Source organism: Crinia signifera, chromosome 11 (genome assembly GCF_055691185.1).
Source record: "Crinia signifera chromosome 11, ASM5569118v1, whole genome shotgun sequence".
NCBI classification, from domain to species: domain Eukaryota; kingdom Metazoa; phylum Chordata; class Amphibia; order Anura; family Myobatrachidae; genus Crinia; species Crinia signifera.
The window spans coordinates 83,075,504-83,093,106 of NC_139227.1; the positions used below are offsets into that span (position 1 = coordinate 83,075,504).

At 46.3% G+C, this 17,603-nt stretch overlaps 2 long non-coding RNA genes across 4 annotated transcripts in view; both read right to left on the reverse strand.

Moving 5' to 3' along the window:
- LOC146046262 (uncharacterized) overlaps window positions 1-17,603 on the reverse strand; it is a 173,110-nt gene that overhangs the window by 85,065 nt on the left and 70,442 nt on the right. The gene's annotated exons all lie outside the window — the stretch shown is intronic.
- LOC146046248 (uncharacterized) lies at window positions 1,119-16,892 on the reverse strand. Its single transcript, XR_014465806.1, has 4 exons — window positions 16,816-16,892; window positions 13,494-13,623; window positions 3,641-3,796; window positions 1,119-1,755 (listed from the first exon to the last, which is right to left on the reverse strand). It is a non-coding gene; the product is annotated as an uncharacterized LOC146046248 (long non-coding RNA).

Genomic DNA, 17,603 nt, shown 5'->3' on the forward strand with positions numbered 1-17,603 from the left:
TATATATATCACTTAACCAACCTTCAATAAGGTTGAGTGCTGTTTTGTATCTCTGCTATATATGCTGTATGTGTGTGTGTGTAGTCACAGTATTGTGATGCTACCATGAATTACTGTTAGCGTAATAATTACATCTAATAATACCACAAAAATTAGTGTATAATGGGGCAGATGTATTATGCCTGGTGAAGAGCCCTTCCCATTCTAACACCCCCCTCATGCCAGGCACCTGTACCCCCTAATGTTACCAGCCTGTGCCTCCTCCTCACCTACTCCCCTCAGCAGCACACTCCTATCCCTGGGCTCTGGCCTGCATGTCCTCTACCCACTAATATTACCAGGCTGTGCCTCCTCCTCACCCGCTCCCCTCAGCAGCAGGCTCCTCTCCCCGTCTCCGCCCTGCATGTCCTCTACCCCCTAAAGTTACCAGCATGTGCCTCCTCCTCACCCACTCCCCTCAGCAGCACGCTCCTTTCCCCGTCTCTGCCCTGCATGTCCTCTACCCCTTAATATTACCAGGCTGTGCCTCCTCCTCACCCACTCCCCTCAGCAGCAGGCTCCTCTCCCTGGGCTCCAGCCATATATTTACATATAGGCATTATATGTTACTCACAGACTCTACAGTATCTCCAGGGCTTCCGAGTCCAAATACTGTCTCACTGATGATGGGCAATGTTATGCCGACTCATGTAAGCTGGGCAGCTAGAGAGTGAGCAGGTGTTCTAGCCACAGGCTGGATCTTCTGCAGAACCCTAAGTGACATCATGTGGAAATTCACAATGGATGGAATTTAAGATCTTGTGGCTCGCTGCGCTCGCCACACTATATAAAGTCAACTCCATGCCGACGTGGATAGTGGGGGTATGAAAAGGTCGAAGGACGCGTACCGCCGCCCCTTGCGGGCTCTCTGCGCTCACACGCTTCGGGTTGGTGTTGATAGTGGGCTGGCTGTGGACCTTGTGGACACATTCACAACACCAATATCATTCATCTGACACAGTAATGACAACAGGAGTTAACGAATAACTGTATTAATTTATAGAAGAAAATGATTATATATGAACAATAAAGACAATGATTACGTACAAAGACAATTATCACATAGAACAATAAATATAATTAAAGAATAACAATAAGAAAGATAACGATGAAATCTAACAATTATTATAATTAAAAATCATCAAGAGTCAATTTCATTTAGCGAGCAGAGTTAATGCTTGTAACATGCGTGGGAACGGGGTGTCACCTGCTAGGCATTTCCGCCATACGAATTCCTGCATATAGCTGTCCAGGTTCTGCCGAGCTGTGCCCCTCTGGTGCTTGTTACGCCATTTAGCGCATCCCCACAGTCGCTCTATATTTTGAGTGTGCGCTCCACTCTGCAGGTCTATAAAGTGATATTTGACTACTGTCTTATTCGACTGAGGTGACGGTCGCAGAAGTCGATAGAAGTCAGCTCCTCACCAGCAGAAGATGAAGCGAACTAACTTCACCAAAGAAAGTCGGCGTCCTGGGAAGAAAAGGGCTGCCCTCAGACTCTCCTTCTTCCAGCAGCTCTTTATGTAACAACGCCATTTGTACTCCTTAATGGACAGCCGCATGGGATGTCCATTTGCGCAGGTGGCTGTCACCGGCAGAAGAGAATGGTCCTGCAGAAAACAGACAGCTTCCTCTTCGGTCTGCGCCAGACTGAACAGACTCACTGATACTGATGAAGATGCAGCCATTCCGATGGAAATCACAGCCAACGTAATCCTATGGAACGTAATCCAAAGTAATCGGATCAAAATCACAGCAAAATCACCTCATGACACCTCACGAAAACACCAGCTCAGCAACACACTTCTTCTCTCCTCACAAAATCCCCTCAGAGTGAAATTCTGCCAGATGTGCCAGAGGGCGGGATTACGAATGGGCGGGATGTGTTAAATCGCATTGCATGCCATACAAAGGCATACAATGCAATGCGATTTGTACTTCATTAGCACCTCCCGATCATTTCAAGGGAAAATCAGGTACCGTCGCATCGCATGCCTTAATTAGTGGCATACGATGCGATATATCGTGCGCCCAGAAAATACACAAGTACCCATTATTCTGGTACCCCAATCTGGACAAACAAGGGAAGCATTATTCTGGTACCCCAATCTTCGTAAACAAGGGAAGCATTATTCTGGTACCTCAATCTAGACAAACAAGGGAAGCATTATTCTTGTACCCCAATCAGGGCAAACAAGGGAAGCATTATTCTTGTACCCCAATCAGGGCAAACAAGGGAAGCATTATTCTGGTACCCCAATCTGGGCAAACAAGGGAAGCATTATTCTTGTAATCTCAGTTGGCCGAGAAGCTACTTAGAGGAAGGGAGTAAATTCCTGTGTACTGAAAAAGAAAGGAAAATAAAGTAGTGTTAAATACCACTGAGGATTTAAATTGAATTGACATTTCATAATACACATAATCAAAAAATTTACAATAAATGAATAAATACCGTACATAAAACAAATAAAAGCACAGGCACCTATGACAAATACTGTGGGCTGGATAGTTCATTGGGGATCCGTTCCTATCTATACCGCCATTAGTAGGGGTCCACATATAGTAAGCACAGTCTCCAATAAATCTCTCTGTGGATGAGTAAGGTATATTTACCATAAATGTCCACCTGGGGAATTAATCCGGCATGGAATGCATAGCAGCAGTATACTACGTAACGGTGATAGCAAGTGAGGAGTCTCACTGGAGTATCTGCGGCTGTGGAAAGTTCCCAAAGATTGGCCGCTGGTCCGGATCCAGTATAAAGTACAGTAGTGCATAGGTTGGAGTGGTAGATGCCACTCTTGGGAGACAGTACAAAGAAGGGCAACTAAAATGGTGCATGGCCTACATCACAAAACGTACCAGGAAAGACTAAAAGATCTTAATATGTATACTTTAGAGCAGAGAAGGGAAAGGGGGGACATGATAGAAACTTTCAAATATATCAAGGGCTTTAACAAGGTACAGGTGGGAGACATTCTTCACAGGAAGAGGAGCAGCAGAACACGAGGACATGCACTGAAACTAGAGGGAGGAAGATTCAGGGGAAATTTGAGGAAGAATTGCTTCACAGAAAGAGTAGTGGATAAGTGGAATAGCCTCCCATCAGAGGTGCTAGAGGCAAATACAGTAATACAATTGAAACATGCATGGGATAGGCATATTAATATCCTTACAAAGAAATAAGGATTAAATATCGTTTGAGGTAATGTTTAAAAAAGGGGCAGACTAGATGGGCCAAGTGGTTCTTATATGCAGTCACATTCTATGTTTCTGTTATGGGCTCTCAGCTCCTATCGCGTTTCACTGTACAACTGGATATGTATATTCCACGCAGTATACGCCAAACATGTTCCTATCGGAGGCCACACTGTGAGTAACAAGCCTCTACTAACGGCGGTATATATAGGAACGGATCCCCACTGAACTATCCAGCCCATAATATTTGCCATAGGCGCCTGTGGTTTAATTTGTGTATTTACTTTTTTTTTATGTGTATTATTAAATGTCAATTTAATTTTATTCCTCATCGGTATTTAGTGCTACTTTATTGTTGTTCCTGTCCTTGTACCTAGTATACTGAGGATCTACTCCCACTCACCACTTCAATGATGTCCCTTGCATCAAGGTTCAGGCTGCAGCTTGCCAATGTAGAGAGCTGACAGTCAAACTGGGATTTTCCAGATGTCATTCGGAAAAAGACCACTCCAAGAGCGTACCAAACCACACCAGCGGCGTACTGTTAGTGGAATTGCATCTGTCAGAATGAGGGAAACAGGTCACTAAATAAATCAGCGTTATATACATGACAGTACCGCTGAGGAATAGTAACATAGAGGGGCACACAGGGAGGATACTGCATGGTACCATGTGGCCACAGCCTGTGGCTTAGGGTGCATTAAGAAAAGGGGGGGTGGTCGACTGCGCTAGGGGGGTTTACAAAAAAAAATCATTTTTTTGAGCATATAATCTTAAAAAAGAATGGTCAGGTGTATAGTGAAAAAAGGGAGTTACAATTTATTAAAATAGACACAGTTGTATATATAAAAACAACAAATGACAAATGACTAAAAGTAATTATATAGTCACTCTTTGATTTGCGACTGTCCAGTCCGCTGGATTATTTGTGGGATAAAGGACTTAGATTTGTAATCCACTCAAGCAATTTTGACGAAGGATGGTTTTACATTGAATGATGGTGTCCCAATGTGGACAATAATTTTCCAAGTGATGGACTGCAGGGAAACAGTGGGAGGGAAGGTACCTCAGAATTTGTGGGGGGCCAATCCACTTTATCTGAGGGAAATTCAGACGGTGATGGTAGCCTTCTCAGTATTGGAAAATAATTTGTTACTCACGGGGAGCACTGGGTGCCTTCCTTGATAATACCGGGCTGTTGTTAGGGGGTAGCGTACCTCCAAAAAGATTGTATTCGCCTCGGATCGGTGGAAGGTCCAGGTGTTAATTCCTGTTGATGGAAGTAAAGCTGAGGAAGGTAGTAGTCCCACTGGAAGATGGAATAATTTTTTCCGGCTGCAGGTAGTAAATGTGAATGGGGTTCGATGTTGGTAGTAGCAGATCTGTAGGGTGACTGGGGTCATCTGTTTGCACCTACGCGTTTCGCTGCCCACAGCAGCTTTTTCAAGGTGACTTGCACTGTAAGGTACCTGGGTTTAAATACCCTATGCACTAATTAGCAACGCATACACCTGACCATAGTTACAAACCTAATCAGTATAGTTATTTAAAAAAACACATTGCACACATAAAAGTTACATTATAAGGAGACAGACCTATTGTTACAAACATTTTATACCATAAAATTCAGCGCATTACCTCTGAAAAAAGTGTATTTTGACTCCGATGTGAGGATCGTGAATCCGGAAGTATGGATAGAGCCATACTTCCGGCAGTTGGAACGCAAGCAACCGGAAGTTACACGGGGCGCTAGCGTCTCATTCATGTCAGCGCTGGTATAGCGCATCATAGGTGAAGACTGGAGGTCGTATCACCGGATATTTGAAACGGAAGTGATTTCACATAGAACGCACGGTTCCTCAGCTTCCTGTATATTGACACGCATACATTGTGTTAGTGACAATTTCGGAAAAATCCTCAATCGGAGATTCAAAAGAAACCAGAAATCCAGTGGTTTACACTCGTTTTAAAAAAAATATATATATAAGGAAAAAACATTCTTGGAAAGATTACTATTTTATCTTTCTTCTTTCTATTATTCCGTATCTTTCATTATTTCCATAGCAACCAGACTTGTACAGGTTGAGAGTATCCCGTATCCAAAATGCTCGGGACCAGGAGAATTTTGGATAACGGATTATTCCGTATTTTGGAATATTTTAATATTTCAATGATGTATTTTGAAGTATCTTGCATTTATGCTGTATAAACACATAAAATAAACACAAATATATTTTATAACCACATAAAATACACACAAATATATATTATTTGTTCAAAAAACAAGGTTTCAAAACATGAAACAAAAATTGTGTACTATCTCAGATATTGAAATTGAATGCCAAGCAATCATTTTCTTGCACATATATAGTGCCAGTTACATATCGTGTCCTCAGTAGTGCTGTTACAGATGTCCCTATTAGTGCCAGTTACATATCATGTCCTCAGTAATGCTGTTACAGATGTCCCCATTAGTGCCAGTTACATATCATGTCCTCAGTAATGCTGTTACAGATGTCCCCAGTGAGTTTTTAGCTAAACAAATTTTTTTTTCCACTTTCTGGAAAGTATGGTTTTCGGAATAATTCGGATAACGGATATTCGGATACGGGATACTCAACCTGTATATATATTTAATAGTATTTACACCAATTGAAAGCAGGACAATAAGCATATATAAAAGAAGTATATATGTATACAATGATAGAAAACTTATATTTATATATACATATATGTAAAATACGGTAGACAAATAAAAAAACGTAATAAACAGTTTATGGTAATGAGAGTTCAATAGTGTATGCTATGATAGATTGTGGACTAACAGTTGACAATACCAAAAAGTTACATATATACAGATTTTATATATTATAACACAATACACATTGTTTTTGTATTGATTTTATTTTTTTTACACTGAAAGACGATATTAAATTCTATACGCTGTTGTGAAGAGAAATCATGTATAAAACAGAGGATATAAGATATTGTATTTGGGAGGTTTTTATAACATAATGTTAGGATTAGGGAACTACAAATAACAGAATTTTTCGGGGTATAATGAGGATGGAGATTAGGGTGCATTGTCTGCGACGTCACAGGACCCGTTCTGCACATGTGCAGAACGTTCTGCATAAGATTTGTACATAAACATACAAATCCAAATAATGCCCCTTTCCCACTGCAGCTAAAAAACGGTAAATTGCCAATTTTCAGCGCAATTTACCGTTTTAAGGCTGCAGTGGGAAAGTGCCAGAGTTGAAATACCGTTTAAAGCTAAATGGTATTTCAACCCGTTTTTTAAAGCAGAGTCCGGCACGTTAAAATAACAATTAAGAGGCAGTGGGAATGCCTCTTAAAAGTTATTTAGCCTCCAGGCAGTCCCAGTGCCTGATGAAACCTAGTAGTTCTCACTTTGTGCATGTGTAATGAGTGCACGTGCATAATAAAGAGCCGCTCATTACATATGCGCAAAGAGAGAACTACTAGTTCTCATCAGGCACTGGGACTGCCTGTACCCTGCATGGACCCCCGCTGCCTCCCCACTGCCCTGCATCCCCGTGCAGGTAAGTACAAGGGGAGGGGAGGTGGGGGCACAGGGCAGGTACGGGGGTTAGGCACTCTTTACACTTGGGGGGGGGGAGGGATTAGGCACTCTTTACACTGGGGGAGGGTTAGGCACTCTACATTTTACACGGTTCACTGCAATGGGAATGGTACTTAAATGGTATTTAAAACGGTAATCTGCTGCAGTGGGAATGCTAATACCGTTTTAAATACCATTTAAGATTACCAGTACTTTAAACTGGTCTGCAGTGGGAAAGCAGCATAAGACCCATAGTGCACAATGAGAACAAAAAATAGGAATTTGGTACTTACCGATAATTCCCTTTCTCCGAATCCGAAGGGGACACTGAAGTACTACGCTGGGGATAGTGTGGTGTTATGGAGGAGTTGGCACTTTAAGAACTTGAAGTGTGGTGTGGCTCCTCCCCCTCTATCCCCCCCCTCAGACTCCAGTCTTAGTTACTGTGCCCGAGAGGAGAAAAGAGACCAGGAAACCTCTGACAGAGAGAGAGAGAGAATGAAAACAAGACACCGAATGAAAACATAAGTCAAAAGAACTCACATACAGACCATCGCATGCAACACATCCTGGCCACATGCGACCTGTAAAAACCCCTCCCTTACCAGAAGACCAGTGCCGGGAGGGCGTTCAGTGTCCCCTTCGGATTCGGAGAAAGGGAATTATCGGTAAGTACCAAATTCCTATTTTCTCCTTCATCCTCTGGGGACACTGAAGTACTACGCTGGGGACGTCCCAAAGCCATCCCCACGGGCGGGAAGGCGCTGGGCATCCTGAAGCACCGCGCGGCCAAACCTAGTAGAGGAGGCCGCGAAGGTGTCAAACCTATAAAACTTAATAAAGGTATTGGGCCCAGACCAAGTGGCTGCCCTACATACCTGAGAAAGAGACACCCCTCTGGCCGCCGCCCAAGAAGGTCCCACCGAACGGGTGGAATGAGCCGAAACTCTCGCAGGCGGAGGCCGGGAGGCCTGAACATAAGCTTGTTTAATGGTTAGGCAAATCCACCTGGCCAAAGTTTGCTTGGTAGCCGGCCAACCACGTTTCGCAGAACAGTATAGGACAAACAGCGAATCCGACTTCCTGAGATCCCTGGTTCTGTCCACATAAACCTGCAAAGTTCGGACCACATCCAGTGAAGCGAACTCTCCTGTCAAGGCCGGAACCACGATTGGCTGGTTAAGATGATAAGCCGTCACCACCTTTGGCAGGTAGTCTAACCGAGTCCGGAGTTCCGCCCTATCTGAGTGGAACACCAAATACGGAGAACGACATGAGAGAGCACTGAGGTCAGACACTCGTCGAGCCGATGCCAAGGCCAGCAGGATCACCGTCTTCCAGGTGAGTAAACGTAAATCAATAGATTCTAAAGGCTCAAACACCTCAGACCTGAGATAATCCAGCACCAAGGGAAGATCCCAAGGTTCCTCCGGAGGTCTTACCGGAGGCTGCAGCCTGAGAACCCCATTCATGAAGGTTTGTATTTCCGGCATCAAAGCTAAACGCCGATGAAAAAATACCGACAAGGCGGACACCTGAACCTTAAGGGACCCTAAACGAAGGCCCGCCTCAAACCCTGATTGCAGAAACCTCAACAATCGGGACAAACAAAAAACAGCTGTAGGGCACTTGTGTCGTTCGCACCACGACACATAAGCCTTCCAAATTCTGTAATAATGCCGGGAAGTAACCTCCTTCCTGGCTCTCATCATTGTGGGAATGACCTCCTTAGGTACCCCACGTCTACTCAGCAGCTCGGCCTCAACAGCCACGCCGTCAAACGCAGCTGCCTTAACCCTTGGTAGACGAATGGTCCCTGTTGCAACAGATCCTCTCTTTGAGGCAGTTGCCAGGGTTGATCTATCAGGAGCCCCTGAAGATCGGCAAACCAAGGCCGACGAGGCCAATTTGGAGCTATGAAAATCACTGTTGCCTTCTCGCGCTTGATCCGTTTGAGTACCAACTGAATCAAGGGTAACGGGGGGAACACATAGATTAGATGGTAATTCCACTCTGCGGTCAGAGCATCCGTCGCCACCGCCTCCGGATCTCGTGACCTGGAACAATACTGAGCCACTTTGCAATTCCGTTTGGATGCCATCATGTCTATTTGGGGTAACCCCCAACGAATGACAATCTGGCCAAACACATCCGGATGCAGGGCCCACTCTCCTGGGTGCACATCCTGGCGACTTAAGTAGTCCGCTTCCCAATTGTCCACCCCTGGAATGAACACAGCCGAGAAGGCCAGAGAACTCCTCTCCGCCCACTGTAGGATCGGGCGTACCTCCTGCATAGCCGCCCGACTGCGCGTTCCACCCTGTCTGTTGATATATGCCACAGCAGTGGCATTGTCCGACTGAATTCGGATCGGCTTCCCTCTGATGAACAAGTCCGCATTGAGTAGCGCCAGGCGGATAGCCCGAATCTCCAGAATATTTATAGGAAGACTTGATTCCTGCGGGGACCAACGGCCCTGAAAGTGACGTCCCATCACAACCGCCCCCCAGCCCCTTAGGCTGGCATCCGTCGTGATGATAGTCCACTCCCAGACACCGACCCGAAGCCCCTCCAAAAGATTGGCAGTCTGGAGCCACCATTGAAGAGACAGACGACTGCAGGGTGATAGAATTACCGTCCTGTGCATGTGGACATGTGAACCCGACCACTGCCTCAACAGATCAAGTTGAAAGGTCCTGGAGTGGAATCGGCCGAAAGGCAGAGCCTCGAAAGAGGCGACCATCTTGCCCAGCAACCGAATGCAAAGGTGCACCGACACCCTCCGGGGACGAAGCACCTGTTTCACCAAGTCCTGAAGCGAGGAAATTTTCTCCAAAGGAAGGAACACCCTCTGTACTTCTGTGTCCAGAATCAACCCAAGAAATAAAATCCTTTGGGAAGGAACCATCTGGGATTTCCCATAATTTAGAATCCAGCCATGCTGAATCAAGGTTTGACAAGTCAAGTGCAGCGCCTGTTCCAGCTGACTTTTGGATGCGGCCTTGATCAATAGATCGTCCAGGTACGGAACAATCTTGACTCCTAGAGTGTGGAGAAAAGCAACCATGACCGCCATTACCTTGGTGAAAAGGCGAGGCGCCGATGACAGGCCAAAGGGCAGTGCCCGAAATTGAAAATGCTGGTCTTTGATTGCGAACCGAAGGAACCTCTGGTGCAAGTCGTAAATGGGAACATGCAGATAGGCATCCTTGATGTCCAAGGATGCCAAATATTCCCCCGGTTCCAGACCTGCCACTACCGACCGTAGAGACTCCATTTTGAACCTGTGGTACATAATGTACTCGTTCAACTTTTTTAGATTTAGGATCGGCCTTACCGACCCGTCTGGTTTTGGAACCAGGAAAAGAGGGGAATAAAACCCTTCCTTGCGTTGATCGGTCGGGACAGGCATTACCACCCCGGCTGATAGCAACCGCTGAACTGCTTGGAGCAGTAACTGAGTCTTTTTCCGCATGCGGAAGACCCATCGTGAAAAACTGTTGAGGAGGAGAACCGGCAAACTCTAGTTTGTATCCCCGAGACACTACTGAGAGAACCCACTTGTCCTTGCAGGATTTTTCCCAGGCCTGCCGAAATCCAGAAGCCGCGCTCCTACTCTGGGATCCCCCAGGTAGGAGGGAAGGGCGTCATGCCGCGGGCTTCTCTGGCTGCTTGGCGTCTGACCGACGGGAGCCAGGGTTTGCGGAGGAGGTGGCGCCGCCAAAGCCTCTACCTCTACCACGGGACGCGGTAAAGGAACCTCTAGATTTACCCCTAAATTTAGGGGCACCCCGAAAGGAGCGAAAAGCCGGACCCTGGTAAGATCTTTTAGGAGGAGGTGCCGAGGAAGGGAGGAAGGTAGATTTTCCCCCTGTCGCCTGAGCAATTAACCTATCCAGCTCTGGACCAAAGAGAACATCCCCCGTAAAGGGAAGAGCTTCCACTGCTTTTTTAATATCCGCCTCCGCCTGCCAGGACTTGAGCCACAAGGACCGTCTGGCTGTAATAGACAGAGCCGAAATTCTCGCAACCAGCGAAGCCGAATTCCTGGCAGCCTCTCCTATGTAGGCCGCGGATTCCCGCATCTGGTCAGCCAACTGAGCTAACTCCTCAGGTGGACTCTGCTCCTCCAAGCCCTTGGACAAATCCTCTGCCCATTTCTCCATGGCCCTACTGACCCAGGAGATAACAAAAATAGGACGCAAAGAGACACCGGCCGTTGAAAAGATATGCTTAAGCCCCGCCTCCAAACGCCTATCTGGAGCCTCCTTCAGGGCCACTGCTCCCGGGATGGGAAGAGCTGCCTTTTTTGAAAGCTTAGAGACAGAAGCGTCCGCTAACGGCGGGTTCTCCCATTTCGCCCTGGCTTCAGGTGCAAAGGGGTAAGACGCCTTGAAGCGCCTGGACAACTGAAACTTTTTTTCAGGTGCTTTCCAAATGTCCAACAGAGGCTTCTCCAACTCTATGGACTCAGGAAAAGTTACCGCAGCCTTAACTGGCCGGCCAAAAATAGAAACTGGAGCAGGTGAATCTTGCTCAGCAACATTAAGGGTCACCTTAATAGCCTGAATCAAGGCCTCTAAACCTTGAGCTTCATCCTGAACACCCTGCTCCTCATCCACAGGAGCAAAGGTATCATCCAGCGCCTGACACTCCCCCTCCTCTAGAGGGTTAACCTCTTCCTCATCTGAAGTATCAATCCTCAAAAGCAAAGGGGCACCCCTTTTTTTAGGTGGAGGGGGGACGCTGGACTGTGTAGGCATAACGGTGGATTGTACCAGCGAATCCACTGACCTAATCAACTCTCTGGCCCATGAAGGCTCAGCAGAAGACATAGTAGACAAATGAGAGTGTAAAATCTCCCTGTCCCTACGAGACGCTGCCAGCTCAGAAGCTAAGGTAGCTAATACACTTGTAACCCCTTCAGCATTAAAGGGAGCAGCTGGCTGTTGAACAGCCCCTCCTTTATAGCAATCCTTACACAGTGACACACCTTTCACATGCTGTGTGAATTGCTGATTACACTGAGTGCAAGTGAACAGCTTCTGAGAAGCCTTAGAGCTAGAAGCTTTTGCTGCCATAATGCAAGCCAGTACAAACACTTCCCACTCAGCACACGCTACACACACACAGATAGCAGTGTAAACCCAGCAGGTAAAAAGGAGGAAATACAATAGGGGGAGAGGAGCTCACCTTCCCCGAATTAGGCCCACCTAAACACTCCAAGCGGGGACTCCTAAAAAGGAGAACCCCTTCACTCACCCAGCGCAGTGACACAGTCTGTCCAGTCTGGGTGAAGCGCCTTGCAGTCCTGTAGCAGAAGATTCCGATGAGGCACAGCAAGCAGAGGAAGGCAGCGTGGGCAGAGAGGCAGCGTTTGCCGCGCTGAGGATCTTTAAGCTGGAGGAGACGCCCATGACACGCCTCCTCTTCCTCCGTCCCAGCGCGCGCTGAGGACAGCGGCGCTGAGACACAATCTGCCCCTCAGCTGGACCAGCGCGCGACTCTGGTCCAGCAGTCACCCGGCGCACAGCGCCCCTGTCCTGACCTCTCCGGCGGGTGACTTAGCCAGTGGAGCAGTAACACAAGCCGCGAGCGGCTGTGGCTGCTCCCCTACATCTAACATGCAGGCGGCTGAGGTCAGCAGCGTGCACCGCACGCAGTGCCGCTCTGACCTCCCGGAGAGCCTGCACACACTGCAGGCAGCCAGTCTAACACTCAGGCTGCCTGCACACTTCCATATTAAAAATAAAAAACGGACATCCAGAGACCCCTGCGGGAGCCTCTTGCCCAGGGATCCTACTCCTCCGGGCACTAAACTAAGACTGGAGTCTGAGGGGGGATAGAGGGGGAGGAGCCACACCACACTTCAAGTTCTTAAAGTGCCAACTCCTCCATAACACCACACTATCCCCAGCGTAGTACTTCAGTGTCCCCAGAGGATGAAGGAGAAACAAACAAACCCCTTAAAAATCTCCATAAAAACATTAGAGAGGGATGATCCTGAACCCCGATTCACAGTGAGCCATTCCTAACCATATCTTCTGTAAATTGGGTGTTTGCTATAATGAAACTTATACTACACTATGTACAGCCAAGTAAAAACATACATCAGAGTTGCGATACATATTATATTAGAAGGAAGAATGAAGAACAGGATATAGAAGTATGATACAGTATATAAGATGATCAGGTGAAGACTGAGATTGTTGGCAGGGGAAATGTAATGATCTAATGCTGCGCGTACACATGTGTGTCAGTGACTTTAATGCTGGCCACACTTGGGGTGAAATTTAATCGGATGAGAGATTCAGAAAGTGAGAGATTTGGTAAGAAATCTCCAGATTTTTTAAAGCGGCAATCATTTACACTGCTAAATCAAACTGGTTTTGAAGTGTAAATGATTGCCGCTTTTAAAAAAAATTGGAGATTTCTCACCAAATCTCTCACTTTCTGAATCTCTCACCCTATGAGTCATCATGTTGGGCAATAGGACATGCTGCATGGTTATGGGGACAATCTGGGCACTGCCCGGACATGACAGAGAGGAAGTAAATATATAGAAATACCTCGCTCTATCCTCCATATTGACCTTAGCATACAAACCCTTCATATTAGAATAGAACTAATATACTCCCTACAATGTAACACTGTAACAGTCTATCCTCACCTCTGGGGCAATGTAGCCTGGTGTTCCCCCGCTTCCGGTCGCTCCATGGATCTTATTCACAGCCAGACCAAAGTCGGCTATTATGATGTGTCCGGCAGCACCAATCAGGATGTTTTCTGGTTTGATACCTCTGTAATAAGGGACGCAGTACATTTTCTTTACTAAGGACTTGTTTAAGCATAGACAGCACCTGATATACATTCTATGCATCATATAGATGTGTCCTTATACATTGAGCCTCAATATGCCATGCACCGTGAGTCGGCAGTCCCTGGGCAGCTCTGCTAATGTTGGGCATCTTTCTTTGCTGAAAATGCATCTCATATTGAGATAAAGCCACAGTCACACACAGAATATAGGCATCTCATTTTAATCAGCAGAAGCTGCATGTGTGTCCTATGTGCATAGTGATGTGAATAAGACACATTTTTATGGAAAACCTCAACAAAAAGATGCTCAGTGATACAGAGTCTCATCAGAGTATGTGGTGCAACTAGAAGGGCTGTTTAGCAATGATGTAGGAGGACACATCTGTAAGTGACTAATTGTGACTCTGGAATGTAGAAAATGCACCTCACAAAGGCCAATTGCACATTGCTGGTCCAAGGTGTTCTTCTAATATAGGAACAGGCCCCAGGACTAAAAGTCTTTTTTTTTTTCAAACTGTTTATTGAAAGGCTTTTGCAATAATACAATGTATAAACAATGGGAGGGAGGGTAGACAGAAGGAAAAGGGGGAAATCAGTAATAGGCAGTGATACAGGGGTCCTCAAACTATTTTGCTCTGGGACCCCACCAGACAATAAAAATAATTACAGGAACCCAAAAAGTTACTGCAGAAGATCACATCACATGTGTAGTCAGCAGAGAGCACATGCATGGCAGCATTGTGGAGGCACAAACTGATGGGAGGAGTCTAAAATAAACAATTCAACAGATTTTTCAGACTCCGTGAATCACTGACTGAGATTAGAAAAGTCATCAGCTCGATGGTCAGCAACATGGAGTCGCGACCCCATACCAAGAAGGTCAGGACCCACTTGGGGGTCAGGACCCACAGGTTGAGTACCACTGCAGTAGTACACAGTGAGACACTGTACCTCCATACACAATGAATATAAATAGTCCGCAATACTGGGCACCACTTCTGTGAAATAATCCTGATGGACACTTGATCTTCTATTCAGGTCGCTAGATATTGCGGACTATTTATATTCATTGTGTTTGGGGGTACAGCGCCAGTGATCACCATCTTTTTCTGTTTTCATTGTTTCTGTGGATGTGTGGTACATCCTTGGTGTTCACAGGCTGCAGTACCCAGGGCGCAGTCAATATCTTGTATCCATCATTTTGTGCACAGTGAGACATATGCTGAATCAGGTCGTATGAACATGAGATTGCCACAGTGTAGAAAACATCATCCAATTTAATTTTAAGACAAGCTCCATATCTTAATAGGAGAGAGACCATCAAAAAACAAATGTTAGGGGTGGAGGGGCTTTATGATTGGCTAGCCAGGGGGCCCATGTTTCAGCGCATTACTTCCCATTATGCTAGACAAGAATTCCATATGATATGTGTCCCAAATAGCAGCGGTAACAGCTGCCCCTGACGGAACTGTTTGGGATTTCCAAAGACGGGCTATTTTGCATTTCATTGCATTAAGAATTTGCCACATGAGTTTCATAGTGGGTTTTGCTATTTTTGGAATATTCCGAGGGAATAAAAAGAAAGAAGGGGAAAATGGAATATCAACCTTCGTAACTTGTGATATCAACCTCCGGATGGCTTTCCAGGCCGAGACTATTTTGGGGCAATCCCCAAAGAATGGAGCAGCGTACCCTTAAGTCCACAACCTCTCCAGCACTAATCTGGTGTGGTCGGAAAGGCTTTATTCAAACGAGTCGGGGGTAGAAACCAGCGTGTGTATTTTTTAACTAAATTTTGTTTGTGTTTAATAGAGGTGGTAGAGGATACTAGGTTCTGTCTAATCTGCCCCCCAAGTATTAGTCCCCAATTATATTTGTAGGTCCGTATCCTATGAGGTCTCGTGTGAAGCCAATGGGGTGAGTTATTGTATGTTTAAGCATATGGCGATCGATTGTGGAGGTGAGGCCCTTAGAGGAGGAGTGAAGGGAGCATAATGATTCTATGGTGGACTTCACCAAAGAGTTACGTGAGTGTAGTATTGTGGAGTGCAGGGCCGGACTGGGAACAGAAATCGGGCCTGGCATTTTGAGCACACAGGCCCACCTGCCGTGCGGGGGAAAGGGGGCGTGGTGTCATGGAAAGGAGGCATTACACATTATGAAACACACCGTAATGCCCATTACAGAATATAAAACAATCTGGACCCCACAGGCTGCTCCCCCTGTATAATAACAGGACACAACAGGCTGCTCCCCCTGTATTATATTAATAACTGCACCTCACAGGCTGATCCCCTGTATAATAACAGAACACAACAGGCTGCTCCTCTTGTATTATATTAATAACTGGACCCCACAGGCTGATCCCCTGTATAATAACAGAACGCAACAGGTTGCTCCACCTGTATAATAATAATAATAACAACTGGACCCCACAGGCTGATCCCCTGTATAATAACAGGACCCCACAGGCTGCTCCCCCTGACTAATAAAGCCAGATTCCTAACAAAACAAAAATATCTTTAGCATCAGTTATCCGTGCATCATTTCTCATCCTGAGGGTGGGGTGGGGGGGTGGGGTGGGGGAGAGTAGGGATGGCCATCGACCATCGATGATTCGAAATCATCAATGGTTCATTGCCGATGTCGAATACTTTTGCCATCGATGGGAGAGAACCAGATGTTTTCACATCGTTTTGCTGTTTTTTTTTTTTTCAAAGTACCGGGACACGGAGCATAGCTCCGCCCCCTGACACCCGCGAAGCCCCATCCCCATGTTTTGATTGGCCCACAGGCCAATCAATCAAACACAATGGATGACCATCGATATGTAAAAATATCGATGGTCATACATTGCATAGTTTAGCACTATCGATGGCCTGTTGCAGAATTACCATCGATGGCAACCATCGATGGCAATGGCAACGATGGCCATCCCTATGGGAGAGACAGAGAGGGGGTGGGAGAGACAGAGAGGGGGGGAGACAGAGAGGGGGGGTGGGGGAGACAGAGTGGGGGGGGGGGGAGAGATAGAGAGGGGGGGTGGGGGGGAGAGACAAAGGGGGGGTGAGAGAAGAGACTATAGAAAGACAGATGGACAGTGAGACAGACATGACAGAAACCGAGAGAGAGAAGGAGACGGGGGTAAATAAAATACACAATAACAATACTACCTTCTACTGTATGATCCCAGCTCTGACCTGAATGTGATGTCTGGATTCAGGTCTCTCCCCCACGCTGTTGCCTGCTCCTGCCTCCGAGCTGCGTATCACTTCCTCTGTCACTTTTAGCTTTCACTTAGTTTGTGCTCAAAGCAAGAGACACTTAGGGTGAGATTTAATAGGAAGAGAGATTCAGAAAGTGAGAGATTTGTTGAGAAATCTCCAGTTTTTTTAAAGCGGCAATCATTTACACTTCAAAATTAAACTGGTTTTGCAGTGTATATGATTGCCGCTTTAAAAAAACTGGAGATTTCTCACCAAATCTCTCGCTTTCTGAATCTCTCATCCTATTAAATCTCACCCCTAGAGGCACCCAGCGGTACTGCAGGGAGCAGTGACACTGGCTGAGAGGAGAGGAGAACAGCAGCAGCTGTCTCGTGTACTCCGGCTGGCCAGCACATCCGTCCTGTCAGAAGAGACTCAAATTCGGCCCACCTGGCCATCGGCCCTTCTGGCATTTTCCAGAAGTGCCAGATGGCCAGTCCAGCCCTGGTGGAGTGAACACTGAGAAGTTCTAGGTATTGAAAAAAACAACTGAGAGGGGATATTGTATTTATCCTACAATTCCGTGAATGTCAGAAATGTACATAAAGGGGCAATATCAGTGATAAATGTAAACCTTTAGAGAGCCAGTGCTTAAAATTTTGTTTGTCTTTACCCCCGGGAAAGGCCGGGTTATCCCAGAGGGGAGAGAGCGCGGGGGGAGAAGAAACTAACGCATGAGTATTGGACAGGGGACA